This window comes from Trifolium pratense, linkage group LG3 (assembly GCF_020283565.1).
Source record: "Trifolium pratense cultivar HEN17-A07 linkage group LG3, ARS_RC_1.1, whole genome shotgun sequence".
Classification (NCBI taxonomy): domain Eukaryota; kingdom Viridiplantae; phylum Streptophyta; class Magnoliopsida; order Fabales; family Fabaceae; genus Trifolium; species Trifolium pratense.
This window is the reverse complement of record NC_060061.1, coordinates 37019305-37033021: the sequence shown is the minus strand read 5'-3', so window position 1 is coordinate 37033021 and position 13717 is coordinate 37019305.

Here is a 13717-nt window from a genome sequence, read left to right as displayed (position 1 = left end):
AAAATTTAATTTAAAATAATATTACCAAATTTTAAGTATTTCATGATTAAAAAATAATTTAAAATAACATTACATAATTTTAAAAACAATTAATTTTGTTGATCATAATGCCCAAAACGTTGTCAAATATGCTCGACAAGATCATGTTGAAGTTGAACATGAGCTCGCTTATCTTGAATTTGTGCTCTTCTTTGAAGGTATGGTGCGAGATTTGGATGAGGACTATTATGTGTGTCACTTGTTGAAACATCATTGTTCCGGGGCTGATCATAAGAATAATTAAAATGACCAGCATACGTGTGTCGTTCGTCTTCCACAATCATGCTATGCAATATAATGCATGCATATAATATATGTTTAATTGTATCCATATGCCAATTATGCATCGGGCCACATACAATTGCGAATCGAGATTGAAGCACTCCAAATGCACGCTCCACTTTCTTTCTTGCTGCTTCTTGATGTTGGGCAAACAATTTTCTTTTATCTCATTGTGGCATTAGAATTGTCTTGACAAGTGTAGCCCATTGTAGATAAATATCATCTGCTAAATAATAACCCTATATGGTTGACATTAATTTTTTTTTAGAGGCATTCCAATTCAAAAATTGTGCTTTTGTGATGTACAAAAAAAAAGTGTTTTTGTACCATTAATTCAAATTAAATATATAAAATAAAGTTGACTCATGAAAATAATATTTTAATGAAAAATAAGGTGGGTCCAAGAGGAGAGAGAGTTCTTATTTAAGAAGTAGTACCTAATAATAGGTACTCAAATGAGTGGTACTCTAATGGTAGTACCTAATAAGTACCATAAGTACCTAATAGGTACTACACCATTAGAGATGGTCTAATAGCTCTTTACCCGCAATGTTGACGATTTTTGTTTTATCACTATAAATGTTTTTTTTGCTTTTACCCTCCTGCAATTCAATTTTATTTATTTTTTTGTTTTTAAACACTCACCGCACATGTAAGCATCTGACTGGACATTTAAATGACATAACTTGCCTACATGTCAAATATTTTTATTTTTAATATTTTTTAATGCTAGCTGGATATTCTCTCTTCCGTTAAAACAAAAAAAATATAAAATTACATTTTTAACAAATCAAAAAAACATTGAAATATACAAAATAAAATTAAAACATTCATCTTTCTCCTTGTTTCATAGAAACCCAAAACTTTCCCTATGTTAAAATTGAAACAATTTGCTCCTTCATCTAACAATAACATTCCTCGAACCTACCTTTTCATCTTGTCACATATTCTCCATCTTCTTTGATCTGCATTTTCACCATCTCCAAAACCTTCTTCTCTCTCGCACGCGTTCCCTCTGTTTCTCGCAAGCGTTCGCACCACCACCACCCATACCACGAAATCGACAGTGATGACGGCGAAAACGAAATCGACGGAGACGGCGGATCTTCTTCATCAAAATCTATTCATTAATTTCGATTTGTGTTGTTTTTGATGTTTTAGGGTTTGATTAATGTATATGTTTTATGATTTTCAGTTTTGCAAATCTATTCGTTAAGGATTTTGGAGATGATCTAACCTGATGATCAGAGAAGGTTGATGGTCGGTCCGTTGAGCAAGCTTTCACACCGAATGAGGGGTTTGTACCTGCAGGTGCTCCGATGCCTAAGTCAGCAAGAGAACAAGAGATACAAAAGAAGAGAGAGAAAGTAGAGTGAATAACGATTCAGAATACCTGGCTCTCCTGTCTAGGAGAGCTTATATAGTGCCCCCAGCGCTGGGCCAAAGGTTGGTCTATTGGGCCGGGATAACCGGCCCAATAGACTCAACTGCCAAGATAGTCCCTGTATCGTAGGGGAGACCGTTATTTTGCCTCTATCTTGGTGGAGTTGTTCCGCTATTCGCGGGTAAGGGATAAGCTCCGTGACAGATATGGTTGGGTGAATGAGCACGTGCTAAACGTGCTGCTTAGCTGTTAAGCTATGATGGAGTGGATCAACATGCATGGATAGATGAGCACGTGTTTGACGTGCTGCTTACCCATCATGTCGAGCAGGGCACGTCATTGGCTGACGTGTCGGGGAAGTCTCCCCTTATTGGGTTGTGCCCCAAATGTCGGGCATAAGTGATTGGGCCAGCTCTTGGCCCAGTCTAGAACAGGAGCCCCCCCAAGTCGTTGCTCCTAGGCATAGGAGTAATGACTTAAGGTCCAGGCCCGCATGTCGAGGAGTTGTTTTCCCCGTCAATCCTAGGATGAGTTCATAATTCATTGACTATGATTGTTGCTCGTTTGCGCGAGGAGCGCATTTGTATGTTGCTCGTAAATTCCTCCGTGGCACAACGAGGAGAATTATCCAAGGAGGAAGCTTCCCTTTGCTCGTGACGCGTGCTAGGATGTTCGTGGAGGAAATTACGGGGAAGGGATTTTGCCTTTGAAAGTCATTTGCTTTTACGTTCCTCGACGGATTGTCGAGGAAGTGTTGTGTTAACCGCATCTCGTTGATGCTGCCTGTTTTTGCGGGCACGTTTGTTTATGAGGTTTGTTCCAATTGCCCGTGATTTTTGTCCGCTCGAAACGTCGAGGAGATATTTCCGTTGGGGATAACGATGAGTTCCTCGAGGAACGCATCGTCAGTTCGAAGTGACCTGAAAAGACAAGCGTTTCGTCTTTTCAAGCCACGTGTGTGGTGATGTGATAACTCTGCAAGTGCACAGGTATATCGTGTAGTTATAAAAGATTATCGATCCCACAGAGACTATTAGTTAATATTTCGCTTATGTTTTTAATATATCGTAAGGTTAAGGCTAGATATTAATTAAAGAAGGCGTTTTAGATAATTAATTAAACTGTATTAAATATAATGTTATTAAACTAACCGGAATGTGAATTGAGTTGCTTCAATGGATTCGGTAATTAAACTGCGTTTTGAAATAATGTTACTTTTTAATAAACTAAAATTGATTAAAAGATACGCGTCTCACACTCTCGCGCTATTGAGTAATATCGTATAGATATAAAATAAATGTTTCACTTTCGCTCTCGCACTTACTTATAAAAATACTTTTTGAAAATCAATTCAATTTAATTAAAAAGATCTAGTTTTCTCAAAACAATATTAGTTTAAAAATATAGTCTCACGCCGTCGCGCTATTGAACATATACTATATAATATAAGTGAATGCTTCACTCTCGTTCTCACATCTATTTATAAAATACTTTTTGAAAACTAATATAGTTTAATTAATTTTAAAGAGCTGTCGCGGTGTTTAAAATTAATGTTCAGTTTTTACTATCCGGTACAAATCTCACACTGTCGTGCTATTAATTTATACCTTAGTTAATTTTCACTCTCGTGCAAAATCTTTAATTTAATTATTAAAAACTGAACAGAAAACTAGATTGAAAAAACTTAAGTCACAGATTAATTACCAAATCCAGATTAGCTTCCCAATTCACATTCCAGTTAAATAGATTTAGCTGCGCATGATTTTATTTGACAAGATACTGATTAAATAATTCTTAGTTAAACGAAACATTTAAACAGAGTAACAGTAAATCAAACAGAGCATACAAATATCAAACTGGAATATAATAAAATTAAACTTGAATTGGCAATTATATCAAAGCATAAATCTGAATATTCAAACTGAATAAAATAAAAGTACTGTTATTAAAACTTACAAATACTAGTGAAACTAGTACAGGTACACCGGAACAAAGGAAATCAAAGACGGATTGAAACTGGAACTGGAAGTGTAAGCAGCAACACCACACCTTTTTGCTCCGTAAACTAAAACACTTAACAACTAAAATTTTAAACTGAATTTTTCTCTTAAGTCTGCGTAGAATAATGTGTCAAAAACACTGACTAGTGTTCTCTATTTATAGTCTTCATGAGATAAAAATATCTCCTTCTAAATCGTTGTTCCGTTATAAGAAACGTGCATATCGTAGTTGCTTCCACCGAAATCTGAGGAGCACCGAAATCTGAGGAGCAGTTGAGTTGAGGATAAAGCCGTGTGAAACGTGCCCGTGAAAGTAGGAAGGAAGCACTACGTGGCGGGTGCCATAAGGCACATGGCGGGCGCCATGTGTACAAAGCCTGTGGCGGGTGCCACAAGGCACATGGCCGGCGCCATGGCTTATAGGTGTGGCGAGTGCCACAAGCATGGCCAACGCCATGTGTTGTTGTGTGGACCACATGTGCCTGGCACATGCCAAGTGCTTGTGGGCTAGCCTTGTTCGTCCAATTTCTTTTGGGCTTCTCTTCCATCTGATCCAATGTCTTTTTGATCCACTTTGACATTAATTTTGTGACTTTTTTTATTTCGAGAAGTTCCGGAAATACCTGTAATACACAATAAAAATGATAATAATACTACTAAAATGCAAAGAAAATAATAAAATATTAAACTAATATTATAAAATAAATACTATATTTTTCAGTGTTATCATGTGGGCTATGAAGAGACGCAATAATTGCCTAGAGAAACGGCTCTTTATTGCTTCGTTTTACGAGGAAGCTTCTGGGCCGCAGGATTGATCACGTCTTTTCGCTTTCCGCAAAATTGAATCTTAGCCATTTGATGGCTTTTAATCGTGACCATTGGATTGGATCAAGGGTCGCGATGCGATCATGCGCGTCACTTCGTGATGTATGGCGTGTGGGCTCCCTAGGCCTATAAATAGAGAGAAGGAGAATCATTTGGAACTTTTTCTCTTCTTCTCTATCGTTCGTTGCTGCTGCTGCTCCTGGAGTTTGTTGTTCACTGTTTCCATTTCTCCACAAAGGTTCAAGCTTTTTTGAGTTTCACAGTTCAAATCTCTGCTTCACAAAGGTAAGGTACCTTCTTTTTCGAGTTTATTTCGATTTTGGAATGAACTGTGTTTGATTCGCATGCTTTCTTCCTTTGTTTTCAATGTGAATGTTACTTGTGTTGTGGATTCTGGGTTTTGCGTTTATTTTGGGGTTTAGTTGCTGTTTTGAGCGTGATTCAGTGTTTAATAGTGACAGAATCATCCCCAAATGCCAACTCTATGTTATGATTTTTGGTGTGACTTAGGTGTTTTATCCCTTTTCTGGGAATTTGCTGTAACAATGTATGAATATGTGATGAATTTTGCTGGAAAAGCGATGAATATGATGAACATGTATGAATTTCTAGGGATCTGCGAAGGATGTTCATAGATTTTGAATTTCTGGGAATTCTGAGAGTTTCGTGTCGGGGAGAGAAATGTTGTTTCCTCTCCCCGTTGCACCTATTATTTGTCGGGGAGATTTGAATCGCCATTTCTCCCCGTTTTCGCCTTCGCGAATCTTGCGTGTCTTGACGAATTGTATGAATGTCGGGGAGATTCTCCCCGCTTTTAACTTAAGAATTTAGCTGGAAAATGAGTTTGTATAAACTCTTTGTCGGGGAACTGCTCCCCGTTTATCACTGGAGGAGTTTTGAGTCGGGGACCTTCTCCCCGTTATTTCGCTGGGAAATTTGGTAGATATATGAGTTTGTAGAAAACTCTTTGTCGGGGAGCTTCTCCCCGTTTTTAACTTCAGATTTTACGCAGACTGAAGTTTGCTTCTAAGTGTCGAGCATTGTTGCTTGCTTGTGTCAGGGATCTTTTCCCCGTTTTTAAGTGTTATTGATTTGTTCTCCTCGTTTCCTCTGTGTTTTGTTTCTGTTTTGCCATTTTGACAAGGGCTTTTGGTCGGGGACAGCGTCCTCGTCCTATCTTACGCCCTTTCACTTGAATTGCGGTGAAATGGTGGATTTGATAACTGTCGAATTCACTGTCTTTTCGCTGCTTTTCAGGTTTTTGGAATGTCGGACACAGAGGAGGTAACGGGGAGTCAAGCGACGTCAAAACACAAGCTGGTCGTCACCATAACAGATCCAGGGCTGGCCTGGGTTGCGCCCGAGCCTCGGGGCATTGCTTCGACAATTACTGCCCAGGATCCCTGGCTTTTTACTATCGTCGAGGAGGCTGGCGCGGTCAACTGGGAGGTTCACACACCTGCTGAAGGGGAGCGGATTTGTTCGCCGTACACGGAAGGTTGCTTTACTATGTACGAGATGGCGTTCAAGGAGATGGGATATCGGCTGCCCTTCAACAACCTTGAAGCTGAGATTTTCGGCCAGTTAAAGGTGGCTCATTCCCAGCTTCATCCGAACTCGTTGGCGTTCATCCGGGCGTACCAGATCCTTTGTCGGTATCTGGAGGTGGAAGCCACTGTTTCCTTATTTTTCTACATCTTCCAAATCCAACGACAGAAAGTCGGGGACCGGCAGGGTTGGATTTCCTTGAAGCATCAGTCGAGCAAAATATTTAAGATGTTCGTGGAGTCTGCTCGGGGTTTCAAGGAGAGATACTACGTGGTGAAGCCGGTGACGAAGTTTGCTTTGAACTCTCTATATATGGACAGGCCTGTATTCCTCGAGGATGGGTCTCCTTAGTTGAACGAGGAGGGGGAGCAGGTAACGGAGTGGAGCCTTCGTTTCCCGCTGTCATGGTAGTCGGAGCACTTCTTATTACGAACCGACGAGTACCTAACGGCTGGCGAGGACCTGTCCCCGGCAGAGATGGCGGGTTTTGAGAAGATGAAGGTGTATGTCGATGGCTTTAAGCCTTGTAAAGTTATAACCAGTCTAGGGGATGTTGCACTAGACAAGCATGGTAAACCGAGGATCGAACCTCGTTTCGTTAGTACTAGATTATTACTGTCGTGCAAGACTGTTTCAGCCGAGGACACTTTGTTGGGTATCTACTTTAATTCTTGCCCGTTTTTCACTTGTTTTATATTCAGCATTTTTGATGTTTTGAGTTTCTCCCCGTGTTTCTGACCACGTTTCCAACTTTGCAGGTAGAATGGCTGATCTTGCTTCCGAGTTGATGAGGATAGCTGCTGAGCACAAGGGAGAGAAACCAAAGAAAAAGGTGAGGAGGTCCAAGCCTAATATTTTGGTCGCTGAACAGACTGCTTCGGGGAGCATCACCCAATCTTCACCGGTGGGAAGCTCAGCTGGGACCCCGGGAGGTCGTACAAAGAGGCAGCGGGAGGAACAGATGGCGCCTATCGTCGACCTGTCGGAGGGGGACGGTGGCTTTGTCCTCCCCGCGTGCTTGAGCAATCAGAGGTTTTTTGATAAGAATCCCCTCCAGGTGCCTGCGTCGGAGAAGACTTATATCTTAGGCGTTTCTTCAGCTGTCTGACAGAACCAGCTCAATGAAGACGTTGCTGCTGTCATCCGGCTGGCGGAGACGGCCTTGGTTCTGAATGAGGGGGGGCCAACTCATGAGGTGGAGAAGTTGGCTGCCCGGAATGCCAAGCTGAAGGGGCATATTGTGAAGCTGGAGGGTGAGCTCATTGATCTTAGGGGCAAGCAGGAGAATTATGGGAATCTGTTGGAAGAAGCCCGGGTTACTCGAGAGGAGTTGGAGAAAACTAAGGAAGAGCTCGAGGAGGTAAAGACCCAGGGTGCCGAGGAGAAGAAGAAACTAGAGGAGGTTATAGGTGACCTGCAGTCCAAGCTTGCTCCTGCTGCCGACGAGGCAATTGAAACTTCCAGGCTGGTAAGTCGAGCAGACCTGGTCAAGGAAATCAAGAGGCTCGGGGGCCTGATGTTGGCGAGCATGGTGCATGGGTGGAAGAATGCGATCGCCCAACTCGAGAGTGTGAATGCCGAGCGTGGTTTGATCACTGATGGCATTCACAAGCTCAAAAGGGTTGAGAACGGGCAGATAGTCATTCCGGAGGACTATAAGAAGATGGCCCTGGAGGATGAAGAGGAGGAAGAGAATGGTGATGATGATGACGGGGAGGAGGATGTTGAAGCTGAGGCTGTCGAGGAGGAGAAGGTCCCTGATGGGAACCAAGAGGGTCACGATGAAAGCACCTGATCCTTCCCGACTCTTTTATTTGGGACTGCGCGCCATTGTCTTGTAATTTTTATTTGTCATTTTATAACAATTTTTTGGGGGCCTGCGTGCCCGGTTTTTGTAATATCCGAACAAGTGGGTTTTTATGCCCGGTATTTTTATTTATGACAATGTTGGGTGTTTGCCCGTTAATTTTTATCCTGCTCGTTTATTTCATCTTCCTCGTGTGTATGTTTACATTATCGCTTTTGTTTTTGCTAAGTTATGCCTGTTCGTAATATGCATGTCTTTATGCTTGCCCGTTTTTAACTTAACAAATTTTTTGGTTTGTCATTTGTATACTTGCTCGACATTGTTTGTATGCCTGCTCGACAAAACCGTTTCTCTTATTTGCAAGTTTTTTATTTCGAGCGCGTTTCGTCGAGGAGGTCGTCCTCGGATTTAACTTAGAAAGTTTAGGGAACTATCTAAGCGCCTAGAGTTGTTTCTGAGGCTAATACGGACGCTGACACGTTGGTGTGCCCGCCACCGCGGCTTGAACTTCCCATCACGAGCTGGGCGTTAAGCCTTGGCACGAAGACGAGGAGCTTGTCTTAAAGGTCATCCTCGTCGGGGAGACGCTCTGCCCTTCCTGAGCCAAAGTATCTCCTTTTTAATTATTGGATCCAGCACGTGTGCCTGCGTGCTTTCCGTTGTCGAAGTGCCGGGCTCGTTGCTAGAGGGTCCGAGCAGCCTTTTAAAAGTGGTTTTTAGTTTGACAATAACTTAGCTGTAATATTGTTTTAACTTCTAGGCGTTCCAAGGTCGAGGAAGTTTCTTTCCTCGAAGGTCCTCGAGATAATATGCACCATTTTCTGTTTTGTCGATGAAGCGATATGGTCCTTCCCAGTTGGCCGCCAGTTTCCCATCCTGGGAGTCCTTAGCGTTTCGTCTTAAGACGAGGCTGCCCACGTCAAATTCTCTTTTGATGACTTTAACGTCATGTCGGGCAACTATTTTTTGTTTGAGGGTGGCTTCCCGAAGGGATGCCCCCGTACGAATCTCTTCGATGAGATCAAGCTCTTCACGGAGAGCTTCATCGTTCATTTCTTCTTCGAGCGGTTGCTCGGTTCGGCGAGATGGCTCGCCGACCTCCACGGGGATGACTGCTTCTGTTCCATATACCATTCGAAATGGAGTCTCCCCGGTCGTGGAGTGTGGTGTTGTACGATAGGCCCACAAGACGCTTTCTAGCTCCTCGACCCATTTCTTTTTGTTCTGGTCCAATCTTCTTCGTAGGCCGCGCAGGATTACTCTGTTGGCGGCCTCGGCTTGCCCGTTTGTCTGGGGATGTTCCACTGAAGTAAAGTGTTGTTTGGTTCCAAGGGCAGCGAGGAAGTCTTGGAATCCTTTGTCCGTGAATTGTGTCCCGTTGTCCGTGACGACGGCTTGTGGTATCCCAAATCGGCAGAGTACGTCTCGTTTGAAGAAACGGAGTATTCTGAACGACGTTATGTCGGAGAGGGGTTCAACCTCTACCCATTTGGTGAAGTAGTCCACGGCGACTATTAAGAATTTATTTTGGTGAAGTCCCTTTGTGAAAGGGCCAAGTATGTCCATGCCCCACCAAGCGAAGGGCCATGGCGACGACATAGATTTGAGCTCGTGAGGAGGAGCTAGGTGCATGTCCCCATGTCGTTGGCATTTGTCGCATTTTTTCACATGGTCCTTAGCGTCTTGCTGCATGGTGGGCCAGTAGTATCCTGCTCGGAGAGCTTTTCTGGCCAGCGATCTTCCTCCCAGGTGCTGGGCGTTGATCCCCTCGTGTACCTCGCGCAAAATGTAGTCAACTGTTTCCTCATCGACGCATTTTAGGAGTGGGATTGAGAATCCCCGTCTGTATAACTTTCCGTCGAAGATGACATATGCGCATGCTCGACGTCTAATTATTGCTGCTTCTTTTTGATCGTCGGGGAGGGTTCCATTCGCGAGGAAGTTATAAACGGGGGTCATCCAGCAGTTTTTGTCGCCAATGACATTTATGTCGAGGACGTTGGTCGCCTTCTCGATGCTTGGTCGAGGGAGTATTTCCTGAATGACGGACTTGTTTCCGCCTTTCTTTTTTGTGCTCGCCAGTTTGGACAGGATGTCTGCCCGTTTGTTATGCTCGCGTGGAACGTGTTGCACCTCCACGGACTCAAACTTAGTGATTTTTTCTTTCACTAATGCTAAATATTCAGAGAGATTATCATTTTTGGCTTGATATTCTCCCAACACTTGTGACGCGACAAGCTGTGAATTTGTATAGATTTTTATTTCTTTAGCTTCCATATCCTCGACCAACCGTAGCCCTGCTAGGAAGGCCTCATATTCTGCCTGGTTGTTCGATGTTGGGAAGGAGAGTGCTAGGGATACTTCGATGATGATCCCGTTTTCGTTTTCCAGGATAATTCCTGCTCCTGCTCCTGTGGCGCTCGATGCTCCGTCGACGAATATTGTCCATCTGTCTGTCTCGCTTGTCGTGGAGGCTGGACTCGTCATTTCGGCCACAAAGTCTGCTAGGACTTGTGATTTTAGCGCTTTTCTGCTTTCATAACGAATGTCGAATTCGGAAAGCTCGAGGGACCATTTGAGCATTCTGCCCGCCATATCTGGTCGACCAAGCAATGATTTGATGGGTTGGTCGGTTCGGACTATGATTGTATGTGCTAGGAAGTAGTGACATAGTCTTCTTGCTGTGTTGATCAAGGCAAGGGCCACCTTCTCGATTTGTGTATATCTGAGTTCGGGCCCCTGGAGAGCCTTGCTCGTAAAGTACACTAGTTTTTGTCCTTCCGTTTTTTCACGGACAAGAGCCGCGCTGATGGCCTCAGATGCGACGGAGAGGTAAATGTATAACACTTCCTCGACATCCGGGCGTGAGAGGACTGGGCGGTCATGAAAGCTGTTTTTTCCCTGTCGGCCACAACCATTGGGATTTGATTGTATCCTGAATATGCTTCCATAAAAGACAATAATTTAAAGCCAGAAGAATTATCGACTAATTTATCAATGCAAGGTAAAGGATAAGAATCTTTAGGGCAAGCCCTATTGAGATCGGTATAGTCAACACACATTCTCCATTTTCCATTAGATTTTTTCACAAGTACAATGTTAGACAACCAGGTAGTGTATCTGGCTTCAGAAATAAAATTTGCCTCTAGGAGGTCTTTTACAGCTTTTTCAGCAGCCTCCGCTTTTTCGGGAGACTGCCTACGCCTACGTTGCACTACGGCACTAGCAAGTGGGTCGACGGTGAGTTGATGACATGCGATGTTTGGATCCAGCCCGGGCATATCAGCAGCGTGCCATGCAAACAGGTCAGCATTTTCTCTAAGGCAGGCTTTCAGCTGCTTCCTCGCCAACTCGGGGAGCCCCGTACCAATCTTGACTCCTTTTTCCGGATCCTCGCCAAACTGGACTATCTCGAAGTCTCCATCTGGAATGGGGCGGTAATGCTCTTTGCTCGCCTCGTCGTCCTCCTTCTCCTCCTTCCTCAGCTCTTTCTCCTCCTTGTGTTCTTTCTTGGAGGTGCGGCTGTCAAGATCAACAGAGCTCACATTTGGTCCGGGCAGACTTGGTGGTGCTTCTGGGGACGGCTTTGGTTGTGTTTCCGAGGAAGGCTTTGGCTTCTTCGGTTCAGGAGCTTTGCCAATGAAATTGTTGCCTTTGGACGCTGCGTCAAAGCACCTTCTCGCGGCTTCAATGTCCCCGTGTAAAGTAGCGACCTGCCCCTTATGAGTGTAATACTTCATCTTCAGGTGGGCAGTGGAGGGGACAGCGATCAGGTCTGCTATGGCCGTCCTGCCGATGATGCACTGGTAGAGGCAGGGGCAGTCTACGACCAAAAATTTGACCCTGATCGACTTGGCAGTTTCCTCGGAGCCAAAAGTGACGATGAGGTCGACATAGCCCCAAGGCTTAGTAGTTGCCCCGTTGAATCCTGTGAGATCTGAGCCCAAGTACGGGGTGAGGTGTGTCTCGTCCAGCTGTAAGGTCCTGAATAGACTGGCGTACATAATGTCGCAGGAGCTCCCCGGATCGATGAGGACCCGACGAACGTCCATGTTGGCCATGTCTGCCCGGACGAGGAGGGGAATTTGGAAATTGGCTGACCCACCGGGCAGCTCTTCGAAATAGAAGGCTAAAGGCATTGATCGCCCCTTCGCCTTGTCTAGCGTTGCGTTCATATTCGAGGACGTGTTGATGAGCTCCTCGAATTTTCTTTTTATTGATCCGACGATGTGCTTGTCCATACGACCACCGGATATGACGAATGAGTCTGTGAAATAGTCCCACGTGCTAAGCGTAGGACCAGTATAGATATCCCTGAAACCGCTGGGGATAGCAAAATCTTCTGGCCGGGATACGCTCATAGCTATCTGCTTGGCGTTGTTCTGCCCGGCGGGTTGTGGAAGTACCTCCTCGACCGCGCGAGTCTCCGCGGCCTCCGGTCGAGGATCGTTGTTTCTTTTGACGAACTCTCTTAGTTGTCCGCTCCTTATCATTATTTCAATGGCATCCTTCAGCTGGATGCAGTCGTCGGTCCTGTGACCATAACTCTTGTGGTATCTGCAATACCTATTCTTGTCTTGGCCAGGCTTCAGAGGGGTTGGCTTTGGTTTCTTCACACCTGCTCTGTTGAACTCGGAGATGTGAACTTCAGCAAATAATTCTCCCCGAGATTTGACGAGGGGGGTATAGGTGCTGAATGCGCTTGGAGGGCCACGGGGCTCTCGTCTTTCGCCCCTCCTTCTGTCTCTGCCCCTCTCGCCACCCCTATCGCCGCCTCTGTCGTTTCCCTGTCGCCGCCCCTATCATCACTTCTATGGGAGGACTCGCGGGCAGGGTGGCTGCTTCCAGGTCGAGCAAGGCGGGCGACATCAGCTGCCTGGACTTCCTCGTACTCAATGTACTTTTGAGCTTTTAGGAGGAGGTCGTCCTAGGTGGGTGGTTTTTCTATGCCGACAGCTTTGGCAAAATCGCTGCCCGGGCGAAGGCCCCTCTGCAGCAAATACTTCTTCATATCGTCGGTCGTCTCGACCTGCACGGCCTCTTTATTGAACCTCTCAACGAAATTGCGGAGAGTTTCTTCCTCGGCTTGGTATATGGCCTCCAAGGCGTGCACAGTTTTTGGGTGCTTGCGGGAAGCAGTGAAGTGTCTACAGAACTGTTCTGTAAGGTCCCTCCACGAGTGGATAGATTGAGGGGGCAGGCTTTGGTACCATGCCATCGCTCCCTTCCTCAGTGTGGTCGGGAATAGTCTGCACCTAATGGCACCGCTAATATTCCTGAAATCCAGGTTAGCGTTGACATTAGCAATATGATCGTCGGGGTCGGTCAAACCATCGTACGCGGGGAGCGTAGGAGGTTTCTCGAAGCCCTTTGGAATATGCTTCCTCAAGATGTCTTTGGAAAGGGGGCATCGGGGATCGCCCTCGTCACTCCCGTTGGGAGAATGGTCCTCGGAAGACCGAGGAGAATAATCGCCGGGCATGGGCGTTGGACTGCGAGATTTGCGAGGGCGGTAGCTGCCCAACGCGCCCTGCTTGGACATCAGCGCCAACCCTTGAGGTGAATGGCGGCGCGGAGCTTCGTGTTTCCCTTTCTTGCCCGGGGAGAGTCTACCCTCGCGATGTGGAGGAGTACGATCCCTCTTCCGAGGAGTAACTTCGACCCTCTCTAGGTCGGGGCGTCGATGTTTGACGGCCGCCGGACGGGGAGGGGAAGGAGTAGCCTGGTGTCTCCGCGGGGGAGAGTTGGTCTTTCTGCGGCGCCGGCTCCTTTCCAGCGCGGCGATTCTTTCACTTTGCTCGTCTAGTCGACGACCTTGAGCCTGCATGG